The 8,640-nt window shown below is 45.9% G+C and overlaps 1 long non-coding RNA gene and 3 other non-coding genes across 4 annotated transcripts; all 4 read right to left on the bottom strand.

Moving 5' to 3' along the window:
* Positions 1-4,510: 4,510 nt before the first annotated feature.
* Positions 4,511-7,256, bottom strand: LOC111817698. The gene is made up of 4 exons (XR_002821833.1): positions 6,795-7,256; positions 5,510-5,631; positions 4,816-4,930; positions 4,511-4,588 (listed from the first exon to the last, which is right to left on the bottom strand). It is a non-coding gene; the product is annotated as an uncharacterized LOC111817698 (long non-coding RNA).
* Positions 4,666-4,737, bottom strand: LOC111817723. Its single transcript, XR_002821858.1, has one exon. It is a non-coding gene; the product is annotated as a small nucleolar RNA SNORD65 (small nucleolar RNA).
* On the bottom strand, positions 5,714-5,786 carry LOC111817721. The gene has a single exon (XR_002821856.1). It is a non-coding gene; the product is annotated as a small nucleolar RNA SNORD49 (small nucleolar RNA).
* LOC111817718 lies at positions 6,931-7,003 on the bottom strand. Its single transcript, XR_002821853.1, has one exon. It is a non-coding gene; the product is annotated as a small nucleolar RNA SNORD49 (small nucleolar RNA).
* Positions 7,257-8,640: the final 1,384 nt, after the last annotated feature.

Below are 8,640 nucleotides of genomic sequence, written 5' to 3'. Positions count from 1 at the left end.
TACAAGATGCAGACTTGTGATCCTATTTACAAACACCATTAGAACAAATCATTCTATTCATTAAGAGAATGCAACTATATATCTATTCCAACCACTTTGAATACTATAATTCTCTTTTAAAACAAACAAACAAAAAAAAAGGGCCAGAGTTCAATCGCTGGTTCCACCAAAAAAAAAAAAAAGAAGAAAATTATCCCCAAAAATAAAAAATAAAAAAGAGAATTATCCATTTATTCTTTGCTTTGTCAATTACGCAGGCTGAGTACTTTGCTTTTTGGTGACCAGTCAAAGAGACCAAATCCCATCTGACTGTTATAGGCAGCTAAATTAGATAGAAATATTATAGGCATTCAGACAGGGCCAGGCCCTCAAGGAGACAACATGGAAGACAAGGTGACTTTGCACCTTGGAAGAGATCAACACACTCTCCTATGGGCCAGACATCAAGACAAAAGAGGAAACAAAGACAGCTACATACTGCCCTAGGGATGGGCATCAGGGATTGGTATTCTAAACAGGTATTTCAATCACCTTGAAAGAGCCCAAATGAGTCACTAACCCAACTCCAAACAGGAAGAGACCCTGTCCCGTATTTATGCCCGCTTGCTAGTCTCACTTCCCCATTTGGTACCGGATTTAATCAGTTTTACACGAGCAATGGTGCTTGTAATCTCACTGGTTGACCAGTTTTGTCCCACCTCATGCTCACGTAAGCAAGTTCCCATGTTCTCCACCACCTGAGACCTGCCTCACCACATGGTTTTACACTATAAAAGTCCCTGGAAGGGGCAGCTTCCTGGGGAAAACCCACTTGGGGCCCCCTTCTGTCCCTCTCTCAGACAGGAGCTTTCTTTCCCTGGATAAATATATTCTGCTCATAACCTCCATTTGTTCCTAAAATTCATTCTTCAGTTTTAGAGAACACGAACGTGTCCCAGGTACCTTTCAAGTCAGGAGTCACTTTTCCCCTATATCATTTGGAGGTCATCCACCCTGATTAGTTTTCCCCTATATCAAATCCTCCTACACTTCCTTGGCTTCAGTGCTGGCTGGGGTAACTGCAGCAGCAGGAGCAGCAGCCACAAATGCAGATGAATCAACCAAGAAGGCCTGACCTTTGCAGTAAGTGGGAAGGTGCTATCAGTCTCACAGAAAAAGCCAGGATTCTCTTGCACCCATTTGTGATAGAATGGGGCACTGGTGCAATAGTTGGGCAACCAGTCTGCAGACACTGGCCACATTGCAGACACCCTCCAGAAAGCGAGAATGAAGTTTTCTCTGTAATGTCAAGCACTTGAGGTTTGTAGATGCTGTCACTGTCAAACCCTTGCTGAAGGATCAGCCCAAAGGGGAATGGGGAGATGTTCAACATGCTCAGGAGGGTGGCCTCGCTGGATCCCACTTTGGGTTCTCTTAATCAGCTGCACATTGCTCAGGATTTCAATGGTGCCCCTGGAGATTTTAATGATGATGCCAGATCCTGGAAGGTCTTCTCGGGCCCCAGACCTGGATTCTGGGCTGGCTCAGTAACTTCACATGGTGCAAAGGCACCTGCTCGGGGAGTAGCTGGTTTTTTAAATTTTCTTTTCTTTTTCTCCTGGTCCTGGGGGTCAAACTCAGGACCTTGCGCTTGCCAGGCAGGTGCTTATGCTGCTGAGCTCTCTCCCTGGCCCCAGCTGGCAGCTTATTGGCCAGCAGCATACCCCTGATCCCAGTAAGGTTCTCCTTGGTGAACACATAGCCCATATCACTCTGGATATGAGGCAATAGTTTGCCCAGAGCAGGACTGTTTTCCATTAGTCCTCAGATGGTCTTGTGTATCACGGCATTGTTGCCTATTGGCACAACTTTCTCTCAGAGAACATTTGAATCTGCTGCATGTCACAGGACCAATGTCTGCTCGCACAAGGAAGCATTGTGGATAATCACCCAAAAGTTGGATGATCTTTAGGAAGCAGTTAGAGTTCTAGGTTGCTGTGCCTTCCCTGGGCACCACAGCAGTGCATCAGGGATTGCCATGGAGGTTTAAACATGCTGCCACTCTTTCTCAACTCTTTTCATTGACACATGCAGAATGAATTACATGTCATGTTGCCATTACACAAGCCTGATTGTCTCTACCACCACCCCAATGTTACACTTAAATCTCTTCAGGGGCCAGGCAAATAGCTCAGCATATTAAAGCACCAGCAAGCAGGCACAGGGACAAGGGGTTCTATCCCTGGGCCTACCGGCCCCAACTACACTGAGATGGCAATTAAGACTGGGCGTGAGGCCCATGAGGGCCGGGGAGATGGCTCAGTAGAATAAGCACTTCCCTGGCAAGCGCAAAGGTCTGAGTTCAATCCCCCATTGGGGGGGGGGGGGAGACTAGGTGTGGTGGCACCTGCCTGTAATCCATCCCTTTGAATTCTCCCTTAGCTAGGCGTGGCGATGTACTCCTCTAATGCCAGCACTTAGGAGCTGATGATCACTGAATTTGAGGCCAGCCTAGATTTGAGCTCACTATCCTAGGCGAGACTCCAAATTGAGAGGCATCAACCTCCTGAGTGCTGGCATTACAAAAGTGCACTACCATACCTGGCTTCTTTGTAAAAATTTTACAATTTTTTGTGTTGACATTTTAGTACATGTATAGAACTTATAATTAGAGCACGAACTGCCATATCCATTCGTTCTTGACATTCATCACTTCATTGGAAATACATATGCTTTTGTTGTGAAATGCTTAGATGCTCTCAACCAGTTACTCCACTGTGCCCCATACTGATCAGCCTGCTCCCATTGACTTTTTTCAGAACCGGGGATTGAACTCAGGTCCTTGTGTTTGCCAGGGAAGCACTTATTCTATTGAGCCATCTCCCCGGCCCTCAGCCTGCTCCCATTGAAAGCATGTTTCCCCAAGATGCTCTAGCCATGTCCTGGAGCAGTTGTTTCAATGCTTCCTCCCATCTCAAGATCGTGGGTGGTACAGGGCTTAGAGCCCTATTTTCCAGTAAGCCTGGCCATCTTCCACAATGCTAGTGGAGATTTCTCCCTGGGTGTGGCTGTTTTCCCAGAGGTCAAGGAATTTTTCCTTTCAGGGAAGTCTGGCTCAGGCTGGGCTCAAAGCAAACTCACTGGTGATCCTCAGCACACCCTGCATTATTTATCACACATTCATCCTGACTCCCAAGTGCAAACTACAGAAGTTAACTTCTTGCAGTCACAGGTCCTCCCCCCTGAATGAGCCCTGTACCCAACCAGGCCAAGCACAGAAGCGTACACCTTGTTAAGAGCAATTATCTCCATTCTTATACAGTCATGGATGCCACACAGCAGAGGCTAGGGTAGGCCAGGTGCCACCAGAGCAAAGGCACTTGGCAAGCCCAGGCCTTGGCACAGCCTAATATCCACAAAGCACCCAGTGGTTGAGTCTTGATCAGGACAGTCCTACTGGCTGGGTTTTGGCCTTTTATTTATTCCTTTTCCACTCCTTGAAATTATGCATACTTTGAACCCATGCCTAAAACCCACTAGAGAAGGCTCTTAAAAACCCAGGACTCTAAAGATGAACCCAAACTCTTGATGAACATGTTGGTGTTCTAAGGGCTCTAGCCAAAATTAGCAAAGGTTTTAGGCCTCTCAGCTTTAAAGTCCTTGTAGATAATCCCTACTCCAGCAAAACTTGAATCTGTTAAACTACATTATGACTGTATTTACCAAAACCTCACCACAAAAAAATTGGCACCGCGGAACAACGCTTGCCTGGCAGGCACAAGGACCCAAGTTCAATCTCTGGTTCCACCAAAAAAAAAAAAAGAAAAAAATTTGCATTAATACTATCAAAAACTTTATCCTGGGGCCAGGGAGATGGCTCAGTGGTCTAAAGCACCTACTTAGAACAAGCTTAGCTAAAGCACAGGGACCATGGTTCAATCCCGCAGCACCACATGCCAGCCAGCCCCGCCCCCTGGTGGGCTGAGCTGGCCACACACGTGCACACACACATAAAATTAAAAAAAAAAAAAAATAGAAAGGCAACGAAAGGACTATGTACATTAGTGGTAAAGTACTTGCCCAACAACTGGGAAGTGCTGTGTTCAATCCCCAGGCCAAGAAAAAAAAAAAGGGATTGACATGTCCTCACATTGTACTAAGTATGGTACAGAGACACCACACTCACGTGATCAAATAAAGGCAGCACAATGGGATCAAGTATAGATGCCTCAAGTACTTCACAATTTCTGCCCTCGAAGTCTATAGTTAAAATGGCAAGACTGACCACATCTTTACCAACTTCCTTGAATACCTACAAGTCAAAATCTCAAATACTTCTAGGAATCAACACCAAAGACCATCCTTTATTGTAACAGTAGGCAGTAACATCTGCAAGTATACATTTATCTTAAGACACAGATGCTCCTGTTTGTTGGGTAGGTTAATTAAAAACACTCAATGCATGCTTGTCCTAGAAAAAAATGCCAGATACATCAGTTCTCTTGAGAAGGCCTCTGATACAGGAGGGAAACAGCTTGTTTCTTCTGTAGCAAATGATCCAGTCACAGAAATTCTCAAACACAATCAGTGGCAGCTTCCAGCCCTCTGCCTGCAAAGAAACTTAAGTGTTAGAACCATTATCTGCTCCCAGAAGCAGTCACTCAAATCATAAAGGTATATTGATATCTTCAGAAAACCGTAGGTTCACCACTACCAATCTGCCGGTAATTCCAGCTAGTTTTGGTGATTTCATCATTCGATACCCTCAAAACCAATTTTGGCAAGCAGCTGAAGCTTGGTCCTCCAAGATAAATCACTGTGCAGGTCAAGGCTTACCTCCTCCTGGGCTGTGCTGCTGCCAGCTCTAGAACTGCACTCCAGTGCTGTCCCCAAACCTGGGGACACAGGGTAAGGCTCCAGAGCAGGAAATGCACGAGAGCGTCCGCCATGTCTACAAGTGTAGAAGACCATTCTATTAACACTGTCCCTTAGAGCCTTACAGAAGGGAAACTTTCATCAATTACTAAATCTACAAACCCCAAATAACTTTCCTAGTGTTAAAATCTCTAAGGGCTGGGGAGATAGTTCAGTAGAATAAGCGCTTGCCTAGCAAGCACAAGATCTGGAGTTCAATCCCCAGTTCTGAAAAAAAAAAAAAAAAAAAAACTCTACTTAATAGTGCATCTTCAAAGTCACTAGCCTGTTTTTAATTGTCTAAAGAGGAGCTAGGGAGGAGCCAGGGGGATGGCTCAGTGCAATAAGTGCTTCCCTGGCAAGTGCCAAGGGCCTGAGTTCAATCCCCGGTTCCACAAAAAAAATAAAGTACACATGCTACAAAACGTCACCAAATAGGAATTCGACAATGGTTGCTGCATTGCATGTTGTCTTCCAATTAGTTATTCAGATTAACAGATATATAGTCAAGGCCTACATTCACAAATACTATGGTAATCAAATGAAATTGCCAGTATCTGACCAAACAGCTGGGCATTCTCAACCACCACCAATCTCTGTAGAGACCAAAGCTTACCTGACCCAAGGCCAACACACTCCAACAGGCTTGGAGCAGAAGTTGGTGGGTGGTACCTCTGTACACAGGCCTCACAGGTGACTCAAGACATCTGTAACACTAAGCTTCTGCCACTCGGCAACCTGCATGAAGGTAGAAAGGTTGTCACAGTTCAGACCAACTTAATCCTGAGCAGCAACAGCATCTGGTGCACTGGGTGACTGCAGTCAGCCAGGAGCACTTTCGTCAGTTATCGCTTCTGATGGCACTTCCTGTGATTAGTGGGATCATCAGAGATGTCAACACACCTCATCACTGTCCAGTACTCCTTCAACTGGACATTATCTGAGAACAAACTACAAGTGGAAGATGTAGCTCAGCATCTAGGTGCTGAGGGTTTGAGCCTTAGTATATGTATGCCCTCAAAATGAACCCCAAAACCACTGCACAGCTCATTTATGCAAATGACTTAGTTCATACGTGTATGTGTATACAAGAACACATGTGGGGGTGGGGAGATAGCTCAGTGGAATAAGCACTTGCTGGCAAGTGCAAGGGCCTGAGTTCAACCCCCAGTTTGGGGGGTAAACAAAAGAAAAAAACAAACAAGAACACATACATGTGCTCTTGCTGTACTGGGAACTGAACCCAGGGCCTCCTGCACCCCAAGCAAGCTCCTTTATCACTTAACTACATCTGATTAAAAAAGGCACACCTAATGCAGTTCTGTGTTACAAAAGACTGTAGCTTAAACAGCCATCTCTGAGCCAGGGAGTTGGTCTCCGGGTAAAGGAGATGGCTCAGTAGTTTATGTGCTTCCCTGGAAAGCACAAGGGTGAGTTCAATCACCGGTTCCGCCCCCCCACCAAAAAAAAAAAAAATTTAAACAGCCATCTCCAGTTTCTACATCACTGCAAAGACACGGCGGTGCAGACAAAAGGGCCTGCTTAGGCAGAGCACAGCAGCCAGGTTTCCTCACTAACCTGCTGTGCAGGCCCGACCCCACATGGGGTGGGAGAAGGTGATCTGAGACTGGGCGAGGTGGTGAGCGCCGTTGGAAAGCTGAAAACAAGAGAATCACACTGAGTTTGATCTATGTAGTGAGACCTTGTACCAAATGCATAAAAAAACTGTAATGTAACGTTTAAACTACAACTAAAACATCCACTTCACTGCATCTCAGGTAACTAAATTACAGCTAAGTCACTCTCTTAGGCTGCCAGAAATCGAACCCAGGGCCTCCAGTGTGCAAACCTCTTAACGCTGACCTACATCTGCATCCCCCAAAGTCACATATTAAACGCACCTGACTTCACGGTGGGATGCTGTTCTCATCGCCAATATTCTGCACTGAGGCCAACATCTGAAAGATGAAGAAAAATAACTCGGGAGTTGAATCTGGCAGTAACGTTCAACTACTCTGTTGAGGCTTTAGCGACTGTAATCAGATCAGGTATAAATATCGTCAGTTATCGCTTCTGACGGCACTTCCTATTACTCGTTCTCATCACAACAGTCGCGTGACTTCCTCGTGGTCCCATTACAATCCGTCTGCCGACAGCGCCCCTGCGTATTCCCAGCTACAGGCAGGCGTCCCCAACCTACCCAGCTTTTCAGGTTGGCGGACTCCTCGTGCAGGCGCGGCAACAGGATGCTGCTTTCCGAAAGCCCACACTCCTGCGGCGACGGCCCTGCCGAAAAACGTGCGGTCCCTGAGGCTCAACTCGCAGCACTCTGCACTGCGTGGCCTGGCCCTACCATAATCTGTAACGCCGGCCCGACCCGCCCAACCTCCCCACCCCCCTTTAGCTAACTTTCTCCAAAGACACCTTTGAAAAGTAGAAAAAAATTCTAGCCCTTCACTGCCCAGGGCACCACCCTGTAGCAACAAACACAGACAAACCTACCGGCATGATCACTGTAGTGAAAAGGTCGTACCTTCCCTCACAGGCAGCTTATAAAGAGCCGGAATAGCCCATAGCTCACATAAGAGAGGTAGTATCTACCAGACTCGGAACTTCCCATCCAGGCCTCAACCGAATTCTCCCCCCGTCCTCCTGAGCTTGTGGTCTCTTCCACATCGATGAGAATTCTGGGTAACGAAGTGCCCAGCTAATTCTAAGGCGCCTGCGCCAGGACTTGTGTGTGTATTTCAAAATTGAGGTCCTCGGGCTTAGGGTTCGGATTGCTGGTTTGGAAAACGGGGCACCTATGGCCCAGAAAGTAATTGTGAGTACCACAAGAGACAGTGTATGTGAAATGCAAACCCTGGATACTCAGCAAGCTTCCCGAAATTCAAGTTTCCTGAAATTCAGCTCCTAAATTGAGTCGGGATCCTCTGCTGGCTCCCCAGAACTGTTTAAAAATTTGCCGGGAACCCCTCTGACCCCTGTGCACTGATACCCTTCATTGTTTCCTTACACTGCCTTGAAAGTTGTCTGCATCCACTTTCAGCCCCTCTTCCTGTCTTCTGACAGTATCATGTTTCTCTCTACCCCCATCCCCCCCTTCCCCAGACTTCTCCGTAAACCCCCATATCTTATTTACAAATCAGAACTCCATCCCTGCCGATGGTTTCCTTTCAGTATATGAACAAATTCAGGTTTCACCTCTCATTTTTTTCTCCTATTATTTTTTTTTAAAATACTTATCTTAGACTGACATGGTGGCCCACACCTGTAATCCCAGCGTCCTGGGAATTAGGAGTAGGAGAATAGCAATTTGGAACCCAGCAGTTCAAGGAGACCCAGTTTCAAAAACTAAGGAAGTGTTGAGGAAAGTGAGAAAGCTCTGGGTTCAATCCCAGTGCAGTAAGGGCCGTCCAAATAGCTCAGTGGATTAAAGTGCCTACAAGCAGGCCCAGGAGCCCAGGCCTGCCGACCCCGACCCCAGGCACCCTGAGATGGCAATTAAGATTCGGTGTAAATGTATTATAAATTGAACTAAATTCAGAAATTTTAAAGTCTTTAAATATTTATTGCCTACTCCTTTCTACTTTGAGAATTCTAATTATATGCATGTAAGTTTCTTGGTGTTGACACAGTGAACTATTATGACTGATCTGTAAATTCTTCATTTTTATTTTGGACAGTTTTTATTGTTATATTCATTTATGTTTGTAAATAATTTTCAATTTGTAATCTATTAATTTT

This window comes from Octodon degus, unplaced genomic scaffold, assembly GCF_000260255.1.
Source record: "Octodon degus isolate 3935 unplaced genomic scaffold, OctDeg1.0 scaffold00067, whole genome shotgun sequence".
NCBI classification, from domain to species: domain Eukaryota; kingdom Metazoa; phylum Chordata; class Mammalia; order Rodentia; family Octodontidae; genus Octodon; species Octodon degus.
The sequence above is the reverse complement of the archived record's forward strand: the minus strand, read 5'-3'. Positions and strand labels throughout refer to the sequence as shown.